General features: G+C 43.9%; 1 protein-coding gene and 1 long non-coding RNA gene across 2 annotated transcripts in view; one reads left to right on the top strand and one right to left on the bottom strand.

Moving 5' to 3' along the window:
• Positions 1-9,727, bottom strand: part of LOC145448459 (ryncolin-1-like) — a 112,475-nt gene that overhangs the window by 53,579 nt on the left and 49,169 nt on the right. The gene's annotated exons all lie outside the window — the stretch shown is intronic.
• Positions 709-2,182, top strand: LOC145447734 (uncharacterized). Its single transcript, XR_013917693.1, has 2 exons — positions 709-903; positions 967-2,182. It is a non-coding gene; the product is annotated as an uncharacterized LOC145447734 (long non-coding RNA).

The raw sequence follows: 9,727 nt of genomic DNA, 5'->3' as shown, positions 1-9,727 counted from the left end.
CCGTAACCGCCGACTTTGCCACTTTGCCACTTTGCAAATTTCGTAGAGGACGCGGGTCGCATGAATCCAATATCGAGATTAACTAGGCCACACAGTTGAAGTTATTTCGTCACCTACTCAACCCTAAGGAATTGATATCTTGATAAATTTGGGGTACCGGGCTTATCGAACGCCTTGAAATTTTAATTAAGGCTTGCACCCTGTGTTGATTGATCAGATAGAAGCAGACATGGTGGCGCCTGTATGACAATGTTATTCTCAAATCCACATTGTCTCCGTCACTATCGGCGAGAAATGGCTTTGAAGTGACATTATTGTCGTTAAAATACATTCATTAAATACGATATACTCCTTATATATGTGGATAGATGGGCGAATATTGTATCGATTCAACTATCCGGCCCGCCAAGTACTTAATTTTCCCTTTCAACCCGTAGGTGTGCTGTTGTAAGGGTAAAATATGGATTTGTTTAAAAAATAAAACTTTTTTTCAAATTTTATTGGCCACTGCATAAAAACGATGCAGAAGAAATTTGGCTCAATACAACCCGTGGAATTGAAGTTATTGGATTAAAAAAATATAGTAGCCTATTTACGGTAGCAAATACTAGGATTTAGATGTGGTACTCCTATAACTTCTCCAAATGCGTCAAATATATTCACGCAACCCAACAATTTTATCAGATATAGCCAGTGATATCTGAAACAAAAAGTAATTTTTGAGCAAACCTAACATACTTAATAACCAGCGTATTTCGGATCATTGATCAGTAGAACTATTATATATTTTTCACATCCCCCTTGAATACCGATATCCTTGTCCAGCAACTTCGTCGACATACGACACGGGCGGAACCCTTCCATCAACAGCACCTTCCCAAAGTACGATCAGAGTGAAAAAAGGTGACTGTCCTTGATTACAGTATTATGATACAGGTAGAGCTAACGCGATTTTTTCACGTTTAGATGAAATCGACATGGCAAGTTTACAATCCGGATGAGGATTGTCGTTAATCAAGCAAGATGGGAGATTTATAGCAAAATAACACACTGCTGTATACGTTTCAAAATACGCTCTGTTGCACTGAGCTGTTACCGTCAGCGGTGCAAAGTTACATTCTTCTTTTAGAGTTATAGTTATACGATTCCTTGCAGAGTAGGCTAGTATTCTACACATGATTTCAACATCGTTTTAGGATTTCTAGTATTAAACTTGAGATGGCAGTTCAAACCATCGCAAACCACTGGTACACTGGTCATCCATATTCGAAAGCTATTGTTTCATGAATTCTTCCCTTTGAAGAGCCATAGCCCCTTGAGAGCTTTTTAACCTTTATAGTGCGACGCCATATTTTTGTCCGCCTGTAGATGGAATCGTGACATCCCAACATTGCTGAAACACTTCCCCTCCAGGTGGCGAGATAGCGCAGTTGCTGGTTCGAGTCCGACCGAATTCGACTGCTGAATCGCTTTCGAGTGATGGGGGTTTATGTATGTTCCTCCTCGTCATATGATCCGCATAAGAGATGCATTAAAAGGCGTAGAGAGCCTTGCTACAAACCCGCAGCTGCGGAATCCTAATAAATATCATCAACCTGGTGTAAATGGTCATTGCAGTCGAAAACCACCATAATATTACAAACAACCACAACAACTTCCCCCCTTCAATGTTTTATTTATTCCTATTACCGACAGATAACTATTAGGGTAATAGTACTGAAGCATAACCTGTGCATAGTACGATGCGTTCAAATATTGCTAAATCGATGATAGCCATTATCAACTTTTAAAATACATGGTCTGTGTCCACGAAAAACGTGGAGTGGTCCATCGTGTTGCCGGCGTACGGGCGTGCTTTCTGAAACTACCCTCCTTGGTTTTGATACAGATATGCAGTTATCGCCGTCTACGAAGATATTGCGCCCATAAAATGCATTGTAGTTTGAACTAAATTAAAATAAAACAAGAAGGCTTTGTGTATGTTGTATACGCAAGCGTACTTGAATATAAGTCCGGCATTCATCGAGTCATTGGATGTTACTGTTATAACGACGTCATCATTTTGTTAAACACAAAATACAACGATTCGTACTTTCATACCTTTCATTGCTATTTGTTCTTCGTGAGTTTTATATTACTTTGATTCTACACTTGTTATGAAATATAAACTCAATTACTCATACCCTGTCTCTCGCTCCAAGTCCGATTGTAGCTAATTAGTCATTAGCTGGTGAGTGTTATTGTTTCAGTTTGACGATACTAATGTGTTTAGGGTCTAGATCAGGTGCAATACCTGCGTAAACATAGGATTTGCGTTATCCATTAATATTACGTAGGGTTAAGATATGTGAAATCGTTAATGTCCTCCAAAAACGCATAAAAGTCCTCGTTGGCAATTCGTCCTCCTTTATAGCTTTTGGTAGCTAAGACAGGGCGGCGAACTGAAAATCGGCATATATGATTTTTTTTAGTCAACGTCACAGAATAATCGTTAAGATGGTAATTTAGGAGTCGACTCAAACTAACGACCTTTTTAAGCTGTTTCCAATTGCGGTAAACCAACTTTTATAATATTAGAAAGGTGTCCTCCTATTCCGATTCCAAACTATAGCCTACCCCTATTACCCTATTTTGACGAAGTTGATGTTTTCAACGTAGCATGACTGATATCACACCATTTCGAGTATATCTGTACTCGATGATGTATATATTCAAATAAGTAATAAAACACGTCAACTGAAACAGCAACACACAGACCACCCCACGTCCACTACACGCTTTCGCTTCTTCCTCTCCCACGACTCCGAGCCGCCACCAAGCGTCTCTTTGTACGATGGTTTGCATGAAGCACATCACATCCCCCCCTGATCTAAAGATCACAAAATTGCAGTTACAGTAATAACCCCAAAGACAGCAAAAAGAAAACGAGGCAAGAACAAAAACCAAGCAAAGGTAAAATGTCCACTCATACGTCAACAAAGTAATCGGCCCACCATCTGGGCGGGACCCTATCACGAGAAGCGCGTTCAGTATCTTGTCCGTCTTCCGATACTCTTTGAACACCCTCAACAGGTGGTTCATGGTTGTTGTGCTCTCTCTCCTGCCCCACTTCCTCCTGGTTGAAGACCAGGTCTCTTCGACTGACAGCATCAGGCGGTTCAGGATTGTCATAATCCCTGACCTCCCCCACCTCATCCCCGTCAAACACCAGTTCCAACATTCTTGAAGGTACCTTACTACTGCCAGCAATTTTCCGTCGCTCCCCCACCATGTGCCTAACATCAGCAACATGCCTGTTTCTGCCGTCCACTTCCACCACAGCATCCGCAACTATCCCTGTCACAGTTCCCTCCCTCCACGGCGTAAAACACCTCGCGTTTCCAGGTTTCACAAAAACCTCCTCTCCCACCACATATGGGTTCGCATCGGTTGATCTATTCATTTCGTTCACGGGAGATCCTGGCAACCTTACCGGATAACGGAGGACAGCTTCCGCCGGGACAATTCCTTCTGCGTTCGGAGTGTGATTGTACCAGAACGTCATTTCCTCCACACTTCTTCCAGACCGAGCAGCCATTCTCTTAATCGTTCTATGGTTTCGTTCAATGATCCCATTTCCAGAGTGTTTATAGCCACAGCTCGTCATATGCGTAACTCCCCAATCTTTGAGAAACTGAACAGTCTTTTGGCATGTGAAACCAGCGCCTTGATCTGTCAGGATCTGAGATGGCGGTCCCCTCTCCAAGAAGACCTGCTGAAGGTTCCGGATAATCTGTTCGGCTGATTCATTCGCCACCTTTCTCCAGATTGTGAATCGACTCGGCCCGCAGTCGATCATACTCAAGTATGGCTGGTTACCGACGTAAGTTATATCCAATGCCAAGCGCTCCCATGCGTTCTCCACTGACAGCTGGCCATGTTCCCATCTAACAGGGCTGGGGTCGATTTGTTGGCATATTCTACAATTTCCGACCACGTTTTTCACCAATTCCTGACTCACATCATCCGCGATACATCTCTGTGCGAGGAAAAGTGTTCTCGCGATTCCTAGGTGATGCTTCTCATGAATCTCGCGCACTTGATTCCTTAGTGCGTTTGTTACCCCAACCGCCAGACCCACCCGTTTCAGCCAGGTCTTCGGGACCCTTGTCAAGGAATCAGCAATATTCTCACCTGATGGAACCAAACGAATCGTCAACTTTAGAGCATACTCCTCAATGAGCTGCGAGATTATTCCCAACCGTCTCTTCGTGACCATCTCGCTTATCCCACCCACTTTTGGTCTGTGACTGTCTTCCAGTATAGACCTTACCCAATTGTACACACTGGTCGAGTCCGTAACCACTTCAATGTTCTTTATATTCCACTTCAGCACCATGTTTAATCCTTTCACTACTGCATCCAACTCCGCAACATTGATGTGCCCACTGTCACTCTGCTTACGCATCCACGCCGCGTCTTCTACAACGGCACCATCTACTCTCAAGCAACACCCCACAGCCAGATTGCTTGCATCACACCACACTTGCGCCCGACCACTAGGAGGCACACACCAAATCCCACTGACTGGATCTTCTTTCCGCACCTTAGCCATCACATCTTCGGCCAAAGTCTTCACTTGCTCTGGAACAACTGCATCCCATTCAACGTCGTTGGCAAGTCTTTTGACATAACTACATGCCACTCTTAACCATCCCGCCACAGGATAATGTCCTATTAACTTCCCAAACAGCGAAAACAGTGCTCTCTTTGTCAGGGATTCCGCCACCACAGGAAGTTCTCCATCTCTCTTCCATTTCCGCATTCCGCCTTCTTCTGCCATGACTCTAAGGCCTAGGACGCGAGCATCACATATCGACACTGGCTCTTTTGTCTGCAAACCGTACTTGGCCAGGTGATTCTTCACCTTTCCAACATCGACAACACTAGCATCGTCCCATATGTCATCGATATAGTGATCTGTTCCTTGAGCCACTTCCTCATCCAGACCTAGAACCGTGCCGATAATCTTTGACATAATTTTTGGAGCTACGTTCAGCCCAAATCCCATTCGCGTCATGACGTATCTTTTGCCTTTGTACTCAACAACCTGAAACCGCTGCAGTCGCTCTGACACATGAATCTGCAAATACGCTTTTCTCAGATCAAGGACATATGCATTTTCACCGGTCGTTCGCCAAGACCTTAGCTTTTCTTGACATACCGCAGTGTCCAAACCGGGGTGACTCGTGACATAAGTATTGAGTTCTCGGTAGTCCATCACCGGCCGCACTTTACGTTGCTTATTCGGTTGCTTCACAGCCATGAGCGGGATTAATCCGTCTTGATGCCCATGCTTTGCAGGACAATACTCTTGCAGCCACCCATCTTTGATCCACTGATCAACTTCGCCAGTAAAGGCCTCACGACACTCTGATGGAACTGGGTACATTGCACAGCGGTTTCTTATCTCCGGCTCTTCTTCGTTCTCCCACACCCATTCCACAGTCCACTTCTCACCATCGAACACAGCTTTGAAATCGCAGTCAACTACTTCCACTGGCTGTATACTCGAGGCAACCTTCGTTGCAACACATGCTTTAATCGCACGAAGTCCAAACTTCGCGTTTAGGTCAGCATCAACCTCAACACCACCAAGTACTTTCACAATATCATCCCCCAGCACTATCTTTGCATTGTACACCAGATCCGACGCCACTAAGAACTCGATTTCTACAGCAATACCATCAATCTTCACCTTTGCCCGCACCCACCCCGGGCAAGTAGTAAGTGTCCCATTTAACATTTCCACAACTATATAAGGTCCTTTTGGTGTCAGACCCAGTTGTTTACATAAGTCCTCATGAATAACTGACCGCTCACAACCAGTGTCCACCAGCCCATTTGTCACCATGCCACAAATCTCCACTGGCACAAACGGTAGCACCTTTCGACCTCCTAATGCGATGCGGAGGGGGCGTCCGGTGCCAACGTCCCTCCCTGGCCTTTTCCCGCAGCCGGATTCCCTTTACATTGTCTGGCGATGTGCCCCCATTGTCCACAAGCAAAGCACTTCCTTGGAGCATTGTCATAGTATCTTTGTGCACCAGTAGAATTTCTACTTCGGCAGTCTCTGGCGATGTGACCCTCTTCCTTACATATGTAGCATGGGCCGTATACTCTACGCGGAGCCCCAGCAGCACAAAACACACTTTCACCATCTTTTGTGGGCAATAGTACACGTGCCCGAGATGCAATTCGGTCCAACTCTAATTGCTCTACCTCAGCCATGGACTTAAGCTGTGTCTTGGCATCTGCAGGCAAACCAGCAATGAATGCACACTTAATTATTGAATTAGCTATATCCCCGTCCAGACCCATCAACATTGCCAACCTCTTCAGATCAGACAGGAACACATCAACCGATTCCCCGACTTGAAGTACACGGTTACGGAATTGTTCATATGCCACATAGCAATCCACTCCAAAAGCTGCCAATAACCCCTTTTTAGTCAATTTATAATCCTTCTTCGTCTCCTCAGGCAATTGTTTATACACTGCAAATGCCGGCCCGTCGAGCAATAAAGGTAGGGTGTTCACGAGAGACGCAGTCGAATTTTGCAGTTTGGCAACCAATTCCAATTTCTCCGTCCATTCTGCAAAGTCGCCTGACGTTCCATAGTCCACGTAATTCTTGACGATATCCGTTAACTTGACACTTGTCATCTTGGCCGCGATAGCTTGTACTCGATGATGTATATATTCAAATAAGTAATAAAACACGTCAACTGAAACAGCAACACACAGACCACCCCACGTCCACTACACGCTTTCGCTTCTTCCTCTCCCACGACTCCGAGCCGCCACCAAGCGTCTCTTTGTACGATGGTTTGCATGAAGCACATCACATATCAGTTGTATATTCTTTATATATATATATATATATATATCAGGAGATGCATTTCTGATCAGAAATAACATCACTCAGGTATCGGCAACCATCTTAGCAGACGCGCTAGACAGTGGTTATCAAACCAGCGCGACGCGCGGCAACCGTCTGCCGCAATTCCCACTCCTACTTGCTTAATTACGACACATTATTATTCGAGCATGAACTGAACATTACACAGACAGAGCTGCGTTCCAATCTAACTGATGTTCACTTGCAGTCTTTACTAAGGGTTTCTACCGCCGAAATGCAGCTAGAGTTCAAAGAACTTGCTGACAACTTTGATCGGCCACAGACGTCTCATTATCTTTAGCGGCTATTGAAGTATTACATTTTAACGTTAAGAAATCCATCAATTACGTTTTGTCTTGCATGCTTTAAACTTATATAAAGAGCTTCTTGGAGGTACAGAACTTCAATATACAATTGAATAGTATATTTATATTGAAATGAAACCCGAATATTTTCGGCTGACACTCGTCAGGTGTAATCGTCATCAACTAGTAGAGAATGAGAAAGAACATTGTATATCAACAATCGTACCACAAAATATGACGTCACCAGCATGAAATGTCGAATGAGAGAGCGGTCAGAAGAGACTCATGTACGCCGTAACCATAGTGTCCTGTATCGTGTCGACACAAGTAAATCTCACGGTTCAATGAAATTGTATCACGTCACAATATCCATTTGGCTATAGGCAATTTAACGGTCATTTTTGACCGGCTTGCCGAGCATTAAATTTGATGAGTCGGGTATCAATCGAAAGCTGACTCTGCACTGATTACGAAAATATAAATTTTATTCCACTCGTGGCCCTGGAACCCCCACAATCAGCCCCAAATTATTCATTGTTAAGTAGATTGGCAGTGTGACGCAACAATGCTGTCTGGCGAAACGAGAGACTAGCTCAAGAGCAAGGATGCGGCCGAGCGGCGAGAGTGGGATCAGCTGACGTCGCGGCAATAGCAATGAGCAATCGCGTCGCAGAGAAACGCTGCGCTGTTGATACTTTTTCTATGCGCTTCGGTACAAGCGAGCACGCCTTATCAGCCTTTCCTTGACTTTTAAGGGTAGAACTGGGTCCACAGAATGTATTAGGGCCCTACCAATTTTCGCGCATTATCCTTTAACTGACAGAGATATTTAGGCTACGTCTAAATAGTCTACATTGGATATGTCACATTATTACGATATCGATTGCCTTAGCCCGCTAGTTGCGTAGGGCTCCAGAGACGCGTGGCGCTGTCGATACTTTCTATAGGCGCTTCGCTAAAAGGGAGCACACACCAGCCTTTCCTTGACTTGTAAGGGTAGAACTGGGTCCATAGAATCTTTTTGATCCCTACCAATTTTCGTGCGATATCCTTCAGCTGATAGATATATGTAGGCTACGTTTAAGAAGTCTACATTGAATATGTCAGATTATTATGATATCGATTACCTTAGCCGCTTGCTGCGTAGGGCTCCAGAGATGCATGGCGCTGGTGATGGCGGGTGTCGATACCTTCTATGGTCACTTTTATGGTTTAGTGTGAGTAATGAGAATTGAGCATGGGCATACATTACAAGCTTATTTGATCCGTAAGGGTAGAACTTTCCAGTAAACACAGTACAGATCAAAGATGTAGAAAAGTCGAGCCGATATAGTAGATATTAGATCTCGGCAGGTCGTAGAAAGGGGGATTTTGTGTCGACTCAATTCAATGTCTTTTCTATGTCCTTCAATAATGAAAATATTATGCAGATGCTACAGCCTTTAAACATGGTGAGTAGAATGTAAATCCTACATTAGAAGAAGATCCTGATATAATAACCTGTTTTCTACCACTGGGCATAACCTGATCACGGCTGCGTACACTAGGGTTGTCCAAAATTTGGAAAATCTCAAAAAGTCTCCGTGATTGTGTCTCATTTTATAGATTATTGATAAAAAACAACAATTAGCCTGAAAGAAGCTTACAGGAAAGCCGTTAAGATTTCAACCAAAGCGTTTGAAAGTAGCTGCTCAAGAATGGGCGTGCCACTGACCATAGAACGTCGAGAAGACTAGCAATCGAATAACCACGGCTCTTGATTGGCTAATCGGCTATGCTTCAATGACCACGGCAGCAGCAACTTGCTGATCAGGTGTTCAAGAAGTCTGCTACCGGCGGGGATTCTGAGTGCGCATTGTTAGTAGTTTGGCAGGTGATGATTTAAGATTAATTCAGGACATGTTGAGGTACGAAATACATGATGAACAAACAACACCTGCTTTACAGAAGCTTTTACAGCATGACTGCTTCATTGTGAAGGAAACGGCTGAAGCCTACATGTTGTGTTTTCATTGAGAGAAAGCAAAGGCGCTTATGCAAGTGTTGAGCGAATTCACCGTTTCAGTACGGATCCACCATCAGTGAATACAAATATATAAAGCTTCACAATGACACTTACTTTGTGTGATCTTATTGGATCCAAGTTGTAGTATATAGTGAAGTATTGAAGGTTCTAGGGATCGACCGGTTATGCTTGGCAGTTATACTTACAGCAAATTGAATTCACTCATAAGAGTTGTCAAATTCCTTAAATGATGCTGCAGAAAATAGGTTTAAGGTAAGCACAGGCTATGCTGGATATGATATCCCAACTATGCTGGATACTATATGCAGCATATAGTCTGTGCTTTTCTTTACACCTCTTTTCTGCGGGATCAATAAGAACTTTGACATACCATATCCAGCACAGCCTATGCGAGTGTGCGTACATTACCACCTCTTTTCTGCGTTATCATTAAGGACTTTAACAACGCCTACAACT

The sequence above is a fragment of the Botryllus schlosseri genome, chromosome 10, assembly GCF_051294905.1.
Source record: "Botryllus schlosseri isolate E-star chromosome 10, Bs_hap1, whole genome shotgun sequence".
In the NCBI taxonomy this organism is placed as follows: domain Eukaryota; kingdom Metazoa; phylum Chordata; class Ascidiacea; order Stolidobranchia; family Styelidae; genus Botryllus; species Botryllus schlosseri.
Note: the sequence above shows the minus strand (reverse complement) of the source record. Positions and strands in the feature narration are given on the sequence as shown.